The sequence below is a fragment of the Rutidosis leptorrhynchoides genome, chromosome 3 (genome assembly GCF_046630445.1).
Source record: "Rutidosis leptorrhynchoides isolate AG116_Rl617_1_P2 chromosome 3, CSIRO_AGI_Rlap_v1, whole genome shotgun sequence".
Taxonomy (NCBI): Eukaryota; Viridiplantae; Streptophyta; class Magnoliopsida; order Asterales; family Asteraceae; genus Rutidosis; species Rutidosis leptorrhynchoides.
The window spans coordinates 241,620,501-241,636,850 of record NC_092335.1 but is presented as its reverse complement, the minus strand read 5'-3'; positions in this window follow the sequence as shown (position 1 = coordinate 241,636,850).

The following is a 16,350-nucleotide window of genomic DNA, read 5'->3' as shown; positions in this document are numbered from 1 at the left end:
GTTTGGTAGGCCATTTGACATACTGGCAGGCTGTTTGGTAGCCCGTTTGACTTGCTGATTTGCTGGATCGTAACTTGATTTCTTGTCTTTCACCGTTTTCGCTCTAGAATCTTCGTTTTAGCTCCGTTTTACTTGATTCTTTTTGCATTGCCTTCGTAATTAGTTAATCTACAAAATCAGCTGAAAAAGCAATAATTTTGCCGAAAAAGTTTAAATCTTTATTGTTCTAGGGCTTAATATTGGAGATAAAAATGTGACTTTTTGACCGATATCAGTAGTTTAGGGGTGATGTTAAGTAGCATTAGTTATATACATTGACACAATGGCTATGGCTATTGTCTTAACATACTGATGCCATACTACTGCTACTAATACTATTGTCACAAAATACTGCATACTATTGTCTTAACATATTACATACACTGCCATTATGGATACTACATGCATACTAACATATTATATAGTATTGTATTTGCTACCATTACATGACATTGCTATTACCATGAACTATTCTTTCTTTTTCTTTGGTTCTTTGTCATCGCTGTTGTAGTAACCCGAACTTTTCCATGTTTATATATATATTAAATGAAATTGTTATTTACATAATTAAGTGTTTCCAACATGTTAAGCAATCAAACTTGTTAAGACTTGATTAATTGAAATATGTTTCATATAGACAATTGACCACCCAAGTTGACCGGTGATTCACGAACGTTAAAACTTGTAAAAACTATACGATGACATATATATGGTTATATATATAGTTAATATGATTTTATTATAAGTATGTATCTCATTAGGTATTTTAACAATGAGTTATGTACATAAAAATAAGACTATTAATTTAAGAAACTCGAAAACGATATATATAACGATTATCGTTATAACAACGTCTTACTAGGTACATATGAATCATATTAAGATATTGATACACTTGGTTAATTATTTTAAATTATAAGTAAATATATTATTAAGTGTATTAACAATGAAATACATATGTAAAAATAAGACTACTAACTTAATGATTTCGAAACGAGACATATATGTAACGATTATCGTTGTAACGGCATTTAACTGTATATATATCATACTAAGATATATTATATATCATAATATCATGATAATATAACAATTTAACATCTCATTTTTTATAATAAACAATGGGTTAACAACGTTCAACAAGATCGTTAACCTAAAGGTTTCAAAACAACATTTACATGTAACGACTAACGATGACTTAACGACTCAGTTAAAATGTATATATATGTAGTGTTTTAATATGTATTCATACACTTTTGAAAGACTTCAAGACACTTATCAAAATACTTCTACTTAATAAAAATGCTTACAATTACATCCTCGTTCAGTTTCATCAACAATTCTACTCGTATGCACCCGTATTCGTACTCGTACAATACACAGCTTTTAGATGTTTGTACTATTGGTATATACACTCCAATGATCAGCTCTTAGCAGCCCATGTGAGTCACCTAATACATGTGGGAACCATCATTTGGCAACTAGCATGAAATATCTCATAAAATTACAAAACTATGAGTAATCATTCATGACTTATTTACATGAAAACAAAATTACATATTCTTTATATCTAATCCATACACCAACGACCAAAAACACCTACACACACTTTAATTCTTCAATTTTATTCATCTAATTGATCTCTTTCAAGTTCTATCTTCAAGTTCTAAGTGTTCTTCATAAATTCTAAAAGTTCTAGTTTCATAAAATCAAGAATACTTCCAAGATTGCAAGTTTACTTCCAAGTTTTCTAAATCCATTCCAAGTAATCATCCAAGATCAAGAAACCTTTGTTACTTACAGTAGGTTATCTTTATAATACAAGGTAATAATCATATTCAAACTTTAATTCAATTTCTATAACTATAACAATCTTATTTCGAGTGGAAATCTTACTTGAAATTGTTTTCGTGTCATGATTCTGCTTCAAGAACTTTCAAGCCATCCAAGGATCCTTTAAAGCTAGATCTATTTTTCTCATTTCCAGTAGGTTTATCCAAGGAACTTGAGGTAGTAATGATGTTCATAACATCATTCGATTCATACATATAAAGCTATCTTATTCGAACTTGTAATCACTAGAACATAGTTTAGTTAATTCTAAACATGTTCGCAAATAAAAATTAATCCTTCTAACTTGACTTTTAAAATCAACTAAACACATGTTCTATATCTATATGATATGCTAACTTAATGATTTAAAACCTGGAAACACGAAAAACACCGAAAACCGGATTTACGCCGTCGTAGTAACACCGCGGGCTGTTTTGGGTTAGTTAATTAAAAACTATGATAAACTTTGATTTAAAAGTTGTTATTCTGGGAAAATTATTTTTATTATGAACATGAAACTATATCCAAAAATTATGATTAAACTCAAAGTGGAAGTATGTTTTCTAAAATGGTCATCTAGACGTCGTTCTTTCGACTGAAAAGACTACCTTTACAAAAATGATTTGTAACTTATTTTTCTGACTATAAACCTATACTTTTTCTGTTTAGATTCATAAAATAGAGTTCAATATGAAACCATATCAATTTGATTCACTCAAAACGGATTTAAAATGAAGAAGTTATGGGTAAACCAAGATTGGATAATTTTTCTCATTTTAGCTACGTTAAAATTGGTAACAAATCTATTCCAACCATAACTTAATCAACTTGTATTGTATATTATGTAATCTTGAGATACCATAGACACGTATGTAATGTTTCGACCTATCATGTCGACACATCTATATATATATTTCGGAACAACCATAGACACTCTATATGTGAATGTTGGAGTTAGCTATACAGGGTTGAGGTTGATTCCAAAATATATATAGTTTGAGTTGTGATCAATACTGAGATACATATACACTGGGTCGTGGATTGATTCAAGATAATATTTATCAATTTATTTCTGTACATCTAACTGTGGACAACTAGTTGTAGGTTACTAACGAGGACAGCTGACTTAATAAACTTAAACATCAAAATATATTAAAAGTGTTGTAAATATATTTTGAACATACTTTGATATATATGTATATATTGTTATAGGTTAGTGAATCAACCAGTGGCCAAGTCTTACTTCCCGACGAAGTAAAAATCTGTGAAAGTGAGTTATAGTCCCACTTTTAAAATCTAATATTTTTGGGATGAGAATACATGCAGGTTTTATAAATGATTTACAAAATAGACACAAGTACGTGAAACTACATTCTATGGTTGAATTATCGAAATCGAATATGCCCCTTTTTATTAAGTCTGGTAATCTAAGAATTAGGGAACAGACACCCTAATTGACGCGAATTCTAAAGATAGATCTATTGGGCCTAACAAACCCCATCCAAAGTACCGGATGCTTTAGTACTTCGAAATTTATATCATATTCGAAGGGTGTCCCGGAATGATGGGGATATTCTTATATATATGCATCTTGTTAATGTCGGTTACCAGGTGTTCACCATATGAATGATTTTTATCTCTATGTATGGGATGTGTATTGAAATATGAAATCTTGTGGTCTATTGTTACGATTTGATATATATAGGTTAAACCTATAACTCACCAACATTTTTGTTGACGTTTAAAGCATGTTTATTCTCAGGTGAATACTAAGAGCTTCCGCTGTTGCATACTAAAATAAGGACAAGATTTGGAGTCCATGTTTGTATGATATTGTGTAAAAACTAGATTCAAGAAACTGATTTCAATGTAACATATTTGTATTGTAAACCATTATGTAATGGTCGTGTGTAAACAATATATTTTAGATTATCATTATTTGATAATCTACGTAAAGCTTTTTAAACCTTTATTTATGAAATAAAGGTTATGGTTTGTTTTAAAAATGAATGCAGTCTTTGAAAAACGTCTCATATAGAGGTCAAAACCTCGCAACGAAATCAATTAATATGGAACGTTTTTAATCAATAAGAACGGGACATTTCAGTTGGTATCCGAGCGTTGGTCTTAGAGAACCAGAATTTTGCATTAGTGTATCTTATCGAGTTTGTTAGGATGCATTAGTGAGTCTGGACTTCGACCGTGTTTACTTGAAAAATGATTGCTTAACAAATTTTGTTGGAAACTATATATTTTTAACATGTGAATATTATGTGATATATTAATCTCTTAACCTGTTTGATATTATGTGATAGATGTCTACCTCTAGAACAAGTCCCATTGACTCACCTAATAATAATGAAGAGTCAAATGTAAATTGGAATGATGCGTGGACTGATTCACAAGTTCCCGAAGAGGAACCGGAAGAAGAGTCGGAACCGGAAGAAGAATCAGAACCGGAAGAGGAGGAACCAGAGGAGGAAATAGAACCGGTGGGGGAAATAATAAAACGGTTAAGTAAAAGAAAATCCTCAACCAACCGACCAAGATTAATTATGGTCAATGGTGTTTCCGCCAAGGAAGCAAAATATTGGGAGGATTACCAATTCTCCGATGAATCGGATTCTGACGAGAATTCCGATGATGTTATAGAAATTACCCCAACTGAATTTAAAAAGGCAAAAGAAAATAATAAGGGAAAGGGCATAAAAATAGAGAAATCTAATTCCAACCCCGATGAACTTTATATGTATCGTCAACCCCCGAAGCCCTTAAGTTGTAACAATGACCCGGGAACCTCTAAACCACCAGGTTTTTCTAAACCAATGTGGAAAACGACGGCTCGTATTAGGGGAACATCATATATCCCTAGAAACTTGGCAAAACGAACCAAAACCAAAGTAGAAGAAACGAGCGTGTCGAAATAAGATAGTCGTATTTGTGTGGTGTAATATATGTAATATAGTGTGCTTATGCTTTATGATATATGTAAAAATTGCTTGTATTAATAAGTAATTTTTTTTATGAATCTAACTCTTGTCTATTTTACAGTTTAAAAACACAAAATGGATAGACAACCCAATATTTTAAGAGACCTACCCGGAGACATGATTGATGAAATCTTGTCTAGAGTCGGTCAGAATTCCTCGGCACAACTATTTAAGGCGAAATCAGTTTGTAAGACATTCGAAGAACGTTCCAAGAATGTCTTGGTTTATAAGAGACTTTCGTTTGAAAGATGGGGGATATCACATTGGGAAACCCATAAGTTACGATGTGTTTACTTTGACGCATATATTGCGGGGAACCCAAATGCTATTTTACGCAACGGGTTAAGAAATTATTTTGACTCAATGTATCCGAATATAGGACTTCATGATTTAGAAAAAGCGGCTAACATGCAACATAAAGAAGCATGCTATGCTTACGGGTTAGTAATGTTCGCTTCTCACCAAAGTGAGAACAAGAACATCGGGCTACAAATATTAAACAAAACGTTCCCACAAGTAACGGAGTCGGTAATTGGGGTAAGAAATGAGGTTTTTAGATTGTTACGGGACTGTTGGACATTACGTAACCCTTGTCCCTTTGACGCCGTTACAACACGCTGTCTTATCAACGGCCATAACGGTTATGTTCCACAAGACCAAGGATGGGAAGTAGTCCTAGTAAAACCAGAATGCATGACTTGTTTCTGGACGTATGAATTACGTGTCTTTATTGCCTTTGCTGAACGACTTGTGTACTAGCTAGAATTATCTTCACAACTATCTTGTATCAAAGTTATTGTGTGCTATATTTCATGCTTTATGTAAAATAAGCGGTATTGTAAGTTTGTAAAATATTATATAAAAGTTTGAACGCGAAATATTATTATAATCAGTTTTTCATATAGAATTGTAGTAGTTGAATTGTATATTAGCTACTAAATATGAACTTAACGGGTAGGTACTAACCGAATTTAAACTTATAAAACGCTAATATGAAGAAAAAGCTTTTATAAATGAGTTCATATTATGCTACGAAATACTATTAACTACTCTTAATATTCTGTATGATTAACTTGTTCCATTTGACTATTTTGAAGGAAATGGCACCGACTACTCGACACACCGTGAATATGAATGAAGAGGAATTCCGTACTTTTCTAGCTTCAAACATAGCCGCAGTACAGGCTGCGCTACATACCAACAATAACCTTAGATCTAGCAGTACAGGAAATCGTGTAGGATGCACCTACAAAGAATTCACTGCCTGCAAACCTTTGGAATTTGATGGAACCGAAGGACCGATCGGATTGAAACGGTGGACCGAGAAGGTCGAATCGGTGTTTGCCATAAGTAAGTGTACTGAAGAGGACAAAGTGAAGTACGCTACGCATACCTTCACAGGTTCTGCGTTAACATGGTGGAATACCTATCTAGAGCAAGTGAGACAAGACGATGCGTACGCACTACCGTGGTCAGCATTCAAGCACTTGATGAACGTGAAGTACCGTCCCAGAACCGAGGTCAATAAGCTCAAGACAGAACTTAGAGGGTTACGAACCCAAGGATTTGATATTACCACGTACGAAAGACGATTCACAGAATTGTGCCTATTGTGTCCGGGAGCGTTTGAAGATGAGGAAGAGAAGATCGACGCGTTTGTGAAAGGATTACCGGAAAGAATCCAAGAAGATATAAGTTCACACGAGCCCACTTCCATACAACAGGCATGTAGAATGGCTCACAAACTAGTGAACCAGATTGAGGAAAGAATTAAAGAACAGACGGCTGAAGAGGCCAATGTGAAGCAAGTCAAAAGAAAGTGGGAGGAAAATGGTGATAAGAATCACCAATACAACAACAACAGCAATTACAATAATAATCGCAACAATTATCCCAACAATCGCAACATCAATCGCAACTACAACAAACGGCCCAACAACAACAACAACAACAACAACAACAACAATAACAACAACAGCAACAACAGCAACTACAACAATCATCCCAACAATAATAACAACCGCAACAACAACAACAATCAGAAGCAGCTATGCCAAAGGTGTGAAAAGTATCACTCGGGGTTCTGCACCAAATTTTGCAACAAGTGTAAAAGAAATGGTCATAGCGTGGCGAAGTGTGAGGTCTACGGACCAGGGGTTAACAGAACGAAAGGAACAAATGGTGTCGGAACGAGTAATGGCGGAGCAAGTAGTGTCAGAGCAAGTTATGCCAATGTAGTTTGTTATAAATGTGGAAAACCGGGCCACATTATTAGAAATTGCCCGAACCAGGAGAACAGGAATGGACAAGGCCGCGGAAGAGTTTTCAATATTAATGCGGCAGAGGCACAGGAAGACCCGGAGCTTGTTACGGGTACGTTTCTTATTGACAATAAATCTGCTTACGTTTTATTTGATTCGGGTGCGGATAGAAGCTATATGAGTAGAGATTTTTGTGCTAAATTAAGTTGTCCATTGACGCCATTGGATAGTAAATTTTTACTCGAATTAGCAAATGGTAAATTAATTTCAGCAGATAATATATGTCAGAATCGAGAAATTAAACTGGTTAGCGAAACATTTAAGATTGACTTGATACCAGTAGAGTTAGGGAGTTTTGATGTGATAATCGGTATGGACTGGTTGAAAGAAGTGAAAGCAGAGATCGTTTGTTACAAAAATGCAATTCGCATTATATGAGAAAAAGGAAAACCCTTAATGGTGTACGGAGAAAAGGGCAACACGAAGCTACATCTTATTAGTAATTTGAAGGCACAAAAACTAATAAGAAAAGGTTGCTATGCTGTTCTAGCACACGTCGAGAAAGTACAAACTGAAGAAAAGAGCATCAATGATGTTCCCGTCGCAAAAGAATTTCCCGATGTATTTTCGAAAGAATTACCGGGATTACCCCCACATCGATCCGTTGAATTTCAAATAGATCTTGTACCAGGAGCTGCACCAATAGCTCGTGCTCCTTACAGACTCGCACCCAGCGAGATGAAAGAACTGCAAAGCCAATTACAAGAACTTTTAGAGCGTGGTTTTATTCGACCAAGCACATCACCGTGGGGAGCTCCTGTTTTGTTTGTCAAGAAGAAAGATGGTACATTCAGGTTGTGTATCGACTACCGAGAGTTGAACAAACTTACCATCAAGAACCGCTACCCACTACCGAGAATCGACGACTTATTTGATCAACTACAAGGCTCGTCTGTTTATTCAAAGATTGACTTACGTTCCGGGTATCATCAAATGCGGGTGAAAGAAGATGATATTCCAAAGACTGCTTTCAGAACACGTTACGGTCATTAAGAGTTTATGGTCATGCCGTTTGGTTTAACTAATGCACCAGCTGTGTTCATGGACCTTATGAACCGAGTGTGTGGACCATACCTTGACAAGTTTGTCATTGTTTTCATTGATGACATACTTATTTACTCAAAGAATGACCAAGAACACGGTGAACATTTGAGAAAGGTGTTAGAAGTATTGAGGAAGGAAGAATTGTACGTTAAATTTTCAAAGTGTGCATTTTGGTTGGAAGAAGTTCAATTCCTCAGTCACATAGTGAACAAAAAAGGTATTAAGGTAGATCCGGCAAAGATAGAAACTGTTGAAAAGTGGGAAACCCCGAAAACTCTGAAACACATATGCCAGTTTTTAGGACTAGCTGGTTACTACAGAAGGTTCATCCAAGACTTTTCCAGAATAGCAAAACCCTTGACTGCATTAACGCATAAAGGGAAGAAATTTGAATGGAAGGATGAACAAGAGAAAGCGTTTCAGTTATTGAAGAAAAAGCTAACTACGACACCTATATTGTCATTGCCTGAAGGGAATGATGATTTTGTGGTTTATTGTGACGCATCAAAGCAAGGTCTCGGTTGTGTATTAATGCAACGAACGAAGGTGATTGCTTATGCGTCTAGACAATTGAAGATTCACGAGCAAAATTATACGACGCATGATTTGGAATTAGGCGCAGTTGTTTTTGCATTAAAGACTTGGAGGCACTACTTATATGGGGTCAAAAGTATTATATATACCGACCACAAAAGTCTTCAACACATATTTAATCAGAAACAACTGAATATGAGGCAGCGTAGGTGGATTGAATTATTAAATGATTATGACTTTGAGATTCGTTACCACCCGGGGAAGGCAAATGTGGTAGCCGACGCCTTGAGCAGAAAGGACAGAGAACCCATTCGAGTAAAATCTATGAATATAATGATTTACACTAACCTTACTACTCAAATAAAGGAGGCGCAACAAGGAGTTTTAAAAGAGGAAAATTTAAAGGATGAAATACCCAAAGGATCGGAGAAGCATCTTAATATTCGGGAAGACGGAACCCGGTATAGGGCTGAAAGAATTTGGGTACCAAAATTTAGAGATATGAGAGAAATGGTACTTAGAGAAGCTCATAAAACCAGATACTCAATACATCCTGGAACGGGGAAGATGTACAAGGATCTCAAGAAACATTTTTGTTGGCCGGGTATGAAAGCCGATGTTGCTAAATACGTAGGAGAATGTTTGACGTGTTCTAAGGTCAAAGCTGAGCATCAGAAACCATCAGGTCTACTTCAACAACCCGAAATCCCGAAATGGAAATGGGAAAATATTACCATGGATTTCATCACTAAATTGCCAAGGACTGCAAGTGGTTTTGATACTATTTGGGTAATAGTTGATCGTCTCACCAAATCAGCACACTTCCTGCCAATAAGAGAAGATGACAAGATGGAGAAGTTAGCACGACTGTATTTGAAGGAAGTCGTCTCCAGACATGGAATACCAATCTCTATTATCTCTGATAGGGATGGCAGATTTATTTCAAGATTCTGGCAGACATTACAGCAAGCATTAGGAACTCGTCTAGACATGAGTACTGCCTATCATCCACAAACTGATGGACAGAGCGAAAGGACGATACAAACGCTTGAAGACATGCTACGAGCATGTGTTATTGATTTCGGAAACAGTTGGGATCGACATCTACCGTTAGCAGAATTTTTCTACAACAACAGCTACCATTCAAGCATTGAGATGGCGCCGTTTGAAGCACTTTATGGTAGAAAGTGCAGGTCTCCGATTTGTTGGAGTGAAGTGGGGGATAGACAGATTACGGGTCCGGAGATAATACAAGAAACTACCGAGAAGATCATCCAAATTCAACAACGGTTGAAAACCGCCCAAAGTCGACAAAAGAGCTACGCTGACATTAAAAGAAAAGATATAGAATTTGAAATTGGAGAGATGGTCAAGCTTAAAGTTGTACCTTGGAAAGGCGTTGTTCGATTTGGTAAACGAGGGAAATTAAATCCAAGGTATATTGGACCATTCAAGATTATTGATCGTGTCGGACCAGTAGCTTACCGACTTGAGTTACCTCAACAACTCGCGGCTGTACATAACACTTTCCACGTCTCGAATTTGAAGAAATGTTTTGCTAAAGAAGATCTCACTATTTCGTTAGATGAAATCCAAATCAACGAAAAACTTCAATTTATCGAAGAACCCGTCGAAATAATGGATCGTGAGGTTAAAAGACTTAAGCAAAACAAGATACCAATTGTTAAGGTTCGATGGAATGCTAGTAGAGGACCCGAGTTCACCTGGGAACGAGAAGATCATATGAAGAAGAAATACCCGCATTTATTTCCAGAAGATACGTCAACACCTCCAACTGCTTAAAATTTCGGGACGAAATTTATTTAACGGGTAGGTACTGTAGTGACCCGAACTTTTCCATGTTTATATATATATTAAATGAAATTGTTATTTACATGATTAAGTGTTTCCAACATGTTAAGCAATCAAACTTGTTAAGACTTGATTAATTGAAATAGGTTTCATATAGACAATTGACCACCCAAGTTGACCGGTGATTCACGAACGTTAAAACTTGTAAAAACTATACGATGACATATATATGGTTATATATATAGTTAACATGATTTTATTATAAGTATGTATCTCATTAGGTATTTTAACAATGAGTTATATACATAAAAATGAGACTATTAATTTAAGAAACTCGAAAACGATATATATAACGATTATCGTTATAACAACGTCTTACTAGGTACATATGAATCATATTAAGATATTGATACACTTGGTTAATTATGTTAAATGATAAGTAAATATATTATTAAGTGTATTAACAATGAAATACATATGTAAAAATAAGACTACTAACTTAATGATTTCGAAACGAGACATATATGTAACGATTATCGTTGTAACGGCATTTAACTGTATATATATCATACTAAGATATATTATATATCATAATATCATGATAATATAACAATTTAACATCTCATTTGTTATAATAAATAATGGGTTAACAACATTCAACAAGATCGTTAACCTAAAGGTTTCAAAACCACAATTACATGTAACGACTAACGATGACTTAACGACTCAGTTAAAATGTATATACATGTAGTGTTTTAATATGTATTCATACACTTTTGAAAGACTTCAAGACACTTATCAAAATACTTCTACTTAACAAAAATGCTTACAATTACATCCTCGTTCAGTTTAATCAACAATTCTACTCGTATGCACCCGTATTCGTAATCGTACAATACACAGCTTTTAGATGTATGTACTATTGGTATATACACTCCAATGATCAGCTCTTAGCAGACCATGTGAGTCACCTAACACATGTGGGAACCATCATTTGGCAACTAGCATGAAATATCTCATAAAATTACAAAAATATGAGTAATCATTCATGACTTATTTACATGAAAACAAAATTACATATCCTTTATATCTAATCCATACACCAACGACTAAAAACACCTACAAACACTTTCATTCTTCAATATTCTTCATCTAATTGATCTCTCTCAAGTTCTATCTTCAAGTTCTAAGTGTTCTTCATAAATTCCAAAAGTTCTAGTTTCATAAAATCAAGAAAACTTCCAAGATTGAAAGTTTACTTCCAAGTTTTATAAATCCATTCCAAGTAATCATCCAAGATCAAGAAACCTTTGTTACTTACAGTAGGTTATCTTTATAATACAAGGTAATAATCATATTCAAACTTTAATTCAATTTCTATAACTATAACAATCTTATTTCGAGTGGAAATCTTACTTGAAATTGTTTTTGTGTCATGATTTTGCTTCAAGAACTTTCAAGCCATCCAAGGATCCTTTGAAGCTAGATCTATTTTTCTCATTTTCAGTAGGTTTATCCAAGGAACTTGAGGTAGTAATGATGTTCATAACATCATTCGATTCATACATATAAAGCTATCTTATTCGAAGGTTTAAACTTGTAATCACTAGAACATAGTTTAGTTAATTCTAAACTTGTTCGCAAATAAAAGTTAATCCTTCTAAATTGACTTTTAAAATCAACTAAACACATATTCTATATCTATATGATATGCTAACTTAATGATTTAAAACCTGGAAACATGAAAAATACCGTAAAACCGGATTTACGCCGTCGTAGTAACACCGCGGGCTGTTTTGGGTTAGTTAATTAAAAACTATGATAAACTTTGATTTAAAAGTTGTTATTCTGGGAAAATGATTTTTATTATGAACATGAAACTATATCCAAAAATTATGGTTAAACTCAAAGTGGAAGTATGTTTTCTAAAATGGTCATCTAGACGTCGTTCTTTCGACTGAAATGACTACCTTTATAAAAATGACTTGTAACTTATTTTTCCGACCATAAACCTATACTTTTTCTGTTTAGATTCATAAAATAGAGTTCAATATGAAACCATATCAATTTGATTCACTCAAAACGGATTTAAAATGAAGAAGTTATGGGTAAACCAAGATTGGATAATTTTTCTCATTTTAGCTACGTGAAAATTGGTAACAAATCTATTCCAACCATAACTTAATCAACTTGTATTGTATATTATGTAATCTTGAGATACCATAGACACGTATACAATGTTTCGACCTATCATGTCGACACATCTATATATATTTCGGAACAACCATAGACACTCTATATGTGAATGTTGGAGTTAGCTATACAGGGTTGAGGTTGATTCCAAAATATATATAGTTTGAGTTGTGATCAATACTGAGATACGTATACACTGGGTCGTGGATTGATTCAAGATAATATTTATCAATTTATTTCTGTACATCTAACTGTGGACAACTAGTTTTAGGTTACTAACGAGAACAGCTGACTTAATAAACTTAAAACATCAAAATATATTAAAAGTGTTGTAAATATATTTTGAACATACTTTGATATATATATGTATATATTGTTATAGGTTCGTGAATCAACCAGTGGCCAAGTCTTACTTCCCGACGAAGTAAAAATCTGTGAAAGTGAGTTATAGTCCCACTTTTAAAATCTAATATTTTTGGGATGAGAATACATGCAGGTTTTATAAATGATTTACAAAATAGACACAAGTACGTGAAACTACATTCTATGGTTGAATTATCGAAATCGAATATGCCCCTTTTTATTAAGTCTGGTAATCTAAGAATTAGGGAACAGACACCCTAATTGACGCGAATCCTAAAGATAGATCTATTGGGCCTAACAAACCCATCCAAAGTACCGGATGCTTTAGTACTTCGAAATTTATATCATATCCGAAGGGTGTCCCGGAATGATGGGGATATTCTTATATATATGCATCTTGTTAATGTCGGTTACCAGGTGTTCACCATATGAATGATTTTTATCTCTATGTATGGGATGTGTATTGAAATATGAAATCTTGTGGTCTATTGTTACGATTTGATATATATAGGTTAAACCTATAACTCACCAACATTTTTGTTGACGTTTAAAGCATGTTTATTCTCAGGTGAATACTAAGAGCTTCCGCTGTTGCATACTAAAATAAGGATAAGATTTGGAGTCCATGTTTGTATGATATTGTGTAAAAACTGCATTCAAGAAACTGATTTCGATGTAACATATTTGTATTGTAAACCATTATGTAATGGTCGTGTGTAAACAGGATATTTTAGATTATCATTATTTGATAATCTACGTAAAGCTTTTTAAACCTTTATTTATGAAATAAAGGTTATGGTTTGTTTTAAAAATGAATGCAGTCTTTGAAAAACGTCTCATATAGAGGTCAAAACCTCGCAACGAAATCAATTAATAGGGAACGTTTTTAATCAATAAGAACGGGACATTTCAGCTGTCTTCAAAGAGGATTTTTTTTTTTTTTTTTTGCGGTTGCATTTTCATTTGATTTTGCTGGAGTCAGTGGTATTGGTATTGTGGATTCTGGGGTCGATATTTCTTCATGTTATCCTGTTGTTTCATATAGTTTATGTTACAGTGTATATAGATAATATTTCTTTAGGTATTGAGAATGGTGCTTACCTGTGTCTATCAGCTGGTGGTAGTCCAATCAATTTTTGTGGCTGTATCGTAAAGCTCCACAAATTACATACTTAGTAAACTCAACAAATTACATACTTAGTAAAAAAATGGTAATAAAACACTTGGTACTCATAAACCTTTTTGTGTCTCACAATAGAAAATCGCCAAATAGATTATAAAGCTAAAAAAACTACAATGCTGAAAATATTATTGTAAAACATAAACTATAGATTAGAAGAAGATATACCTTCTTCCAAAGCTTCAAAGGGTTGGCGACATCGCAATAAAGTAGTATTGCTCCATTGTCATACATGCTTCTTCTAAGGCGTTAGTCCATTCCTTATCATTGCCCACTAACCCCATTGTCAAACATGTCTCCCGATAACTTGGATAAGTGTTTCTGCTCGGTATTGGAGTTTTCTTCACCACTTGTCAATGAATGAAATCGTGCTAGATATTTGATTCGTGTAACATATTTGCAAATTACAAAACGAAACCATCCTACATGATAATGCACCACTTGTGAATGAATGAGTTGCTTATAATACACAAAAACATTAGAGCTTTACATAATGAAATTCCAAAATCTAAACAGGAACCACATAAGCCAACAACGATTTTTGACAAACTCTCATAACCCAATAGGTGCAAATGACTTAATATGTACCTATGAGGCACTTCTATATATAACTTCGTGGATAAAAAGATTAAGTGTTACCGTTGCAACTCAAAATCATCACAGATTCATCATTTTGACGACACAAAAGTAAAAAATTTCAAAGATTATCAAAATCCCAAAAGGATTTTCATTTTTTGGTAAGAACAGCACAACAGTAAAAAAAAAAAAAAAAAAGTGTGTGCACACAGTAACAATAAAATTTAATTTTGAAAAAAATAGTATCAAATAAAGAAAAAGATAACTGAGGCTCAGTAATTTGCATACATTCAAGCATGAGAACATGAAATGTCATGGCAGCAACCCGTAAGTCTCCCCGCCACGCAATGGCTGCAACTCGTAGGTTGCCACGCCACTCCATGACTGCAAATTGTAGGTTGCCATGCGACGCCATGGCTGCTAACCCCTGCCAATATAGTAGCCATTTATTCTCATTATACTCAATTAAATTGCCACAAATTAATCATCACAGCCTCCCATTGTAAAACTTTTCAAAATAAAGGAACTCAACATACAATCTATTGCAATACTAAAATGACAAAGCAGGCTAAATTGAGTCAGATGCATATATATAGCTCCAAGCAAAAATAAATAAAAAATCGTCATGGATGCAACTAATTGGTTGCCCTGCCAAGATATGACATATCTATTCCATTGCAACTATATGCTTTTCAGTTCATCATCAGAATGTCGTTATTGGAGTTTTTTTGAACAAAACGACCAATACTCGGGTGTCTATTAGTATATAAGGCTGCCAACATACAACTTATTTTTGGTCATCCAGAAGTACATGAGCTGCCATGGCCGCAACTCAGTTGCCTTGCCAAGATACAACTCATTTTATCCAATCGTAGCCCACAATCGAAAAAATCTAGTAATAGTCGTAAGTCCTAAAACATTAGCCACAATTTCAAGCATTCATATCATAATAACGAAGTGCTTAAAACAGTAAAAGAACAAATGTAAACGAAAGTGGCCATTTAATGCAAACAGCGACAACCACCAACAACACCATTGCAACCGGTTCCTTGCAACCATTTTCAAGCATATTTGGTGCAAAACCTAACAAAAAAAAAATATCCATAAAGTCAGCAACATAAATTTTTTTTTAGACTTGCAAAAACCTCATTACTTAAGTAAAAAACAGTAGACAATACCTTCTAATGCTTGGAAGGACAGAAATATCTCAAATTGCGGCAACGATGGTTACAACGGTGGTGGCTATGGCGGTAATCTTTTCAGCCGTATTTGAATCGATTGTAATGAATCAGAAAAAACAGATAAGCGACCAACAACTTCGCTAGATTTAAATGAATCAGCTACACGAAGCTGATTTGTAACACACGGAACGAAGAGTTGACTGTATTTCCAATCGATTGGAAGAAATCAGAGTAAAAGGGTAGAATTCGTAAGCATCTATACACGATTCCAAGGAATCAGTAAG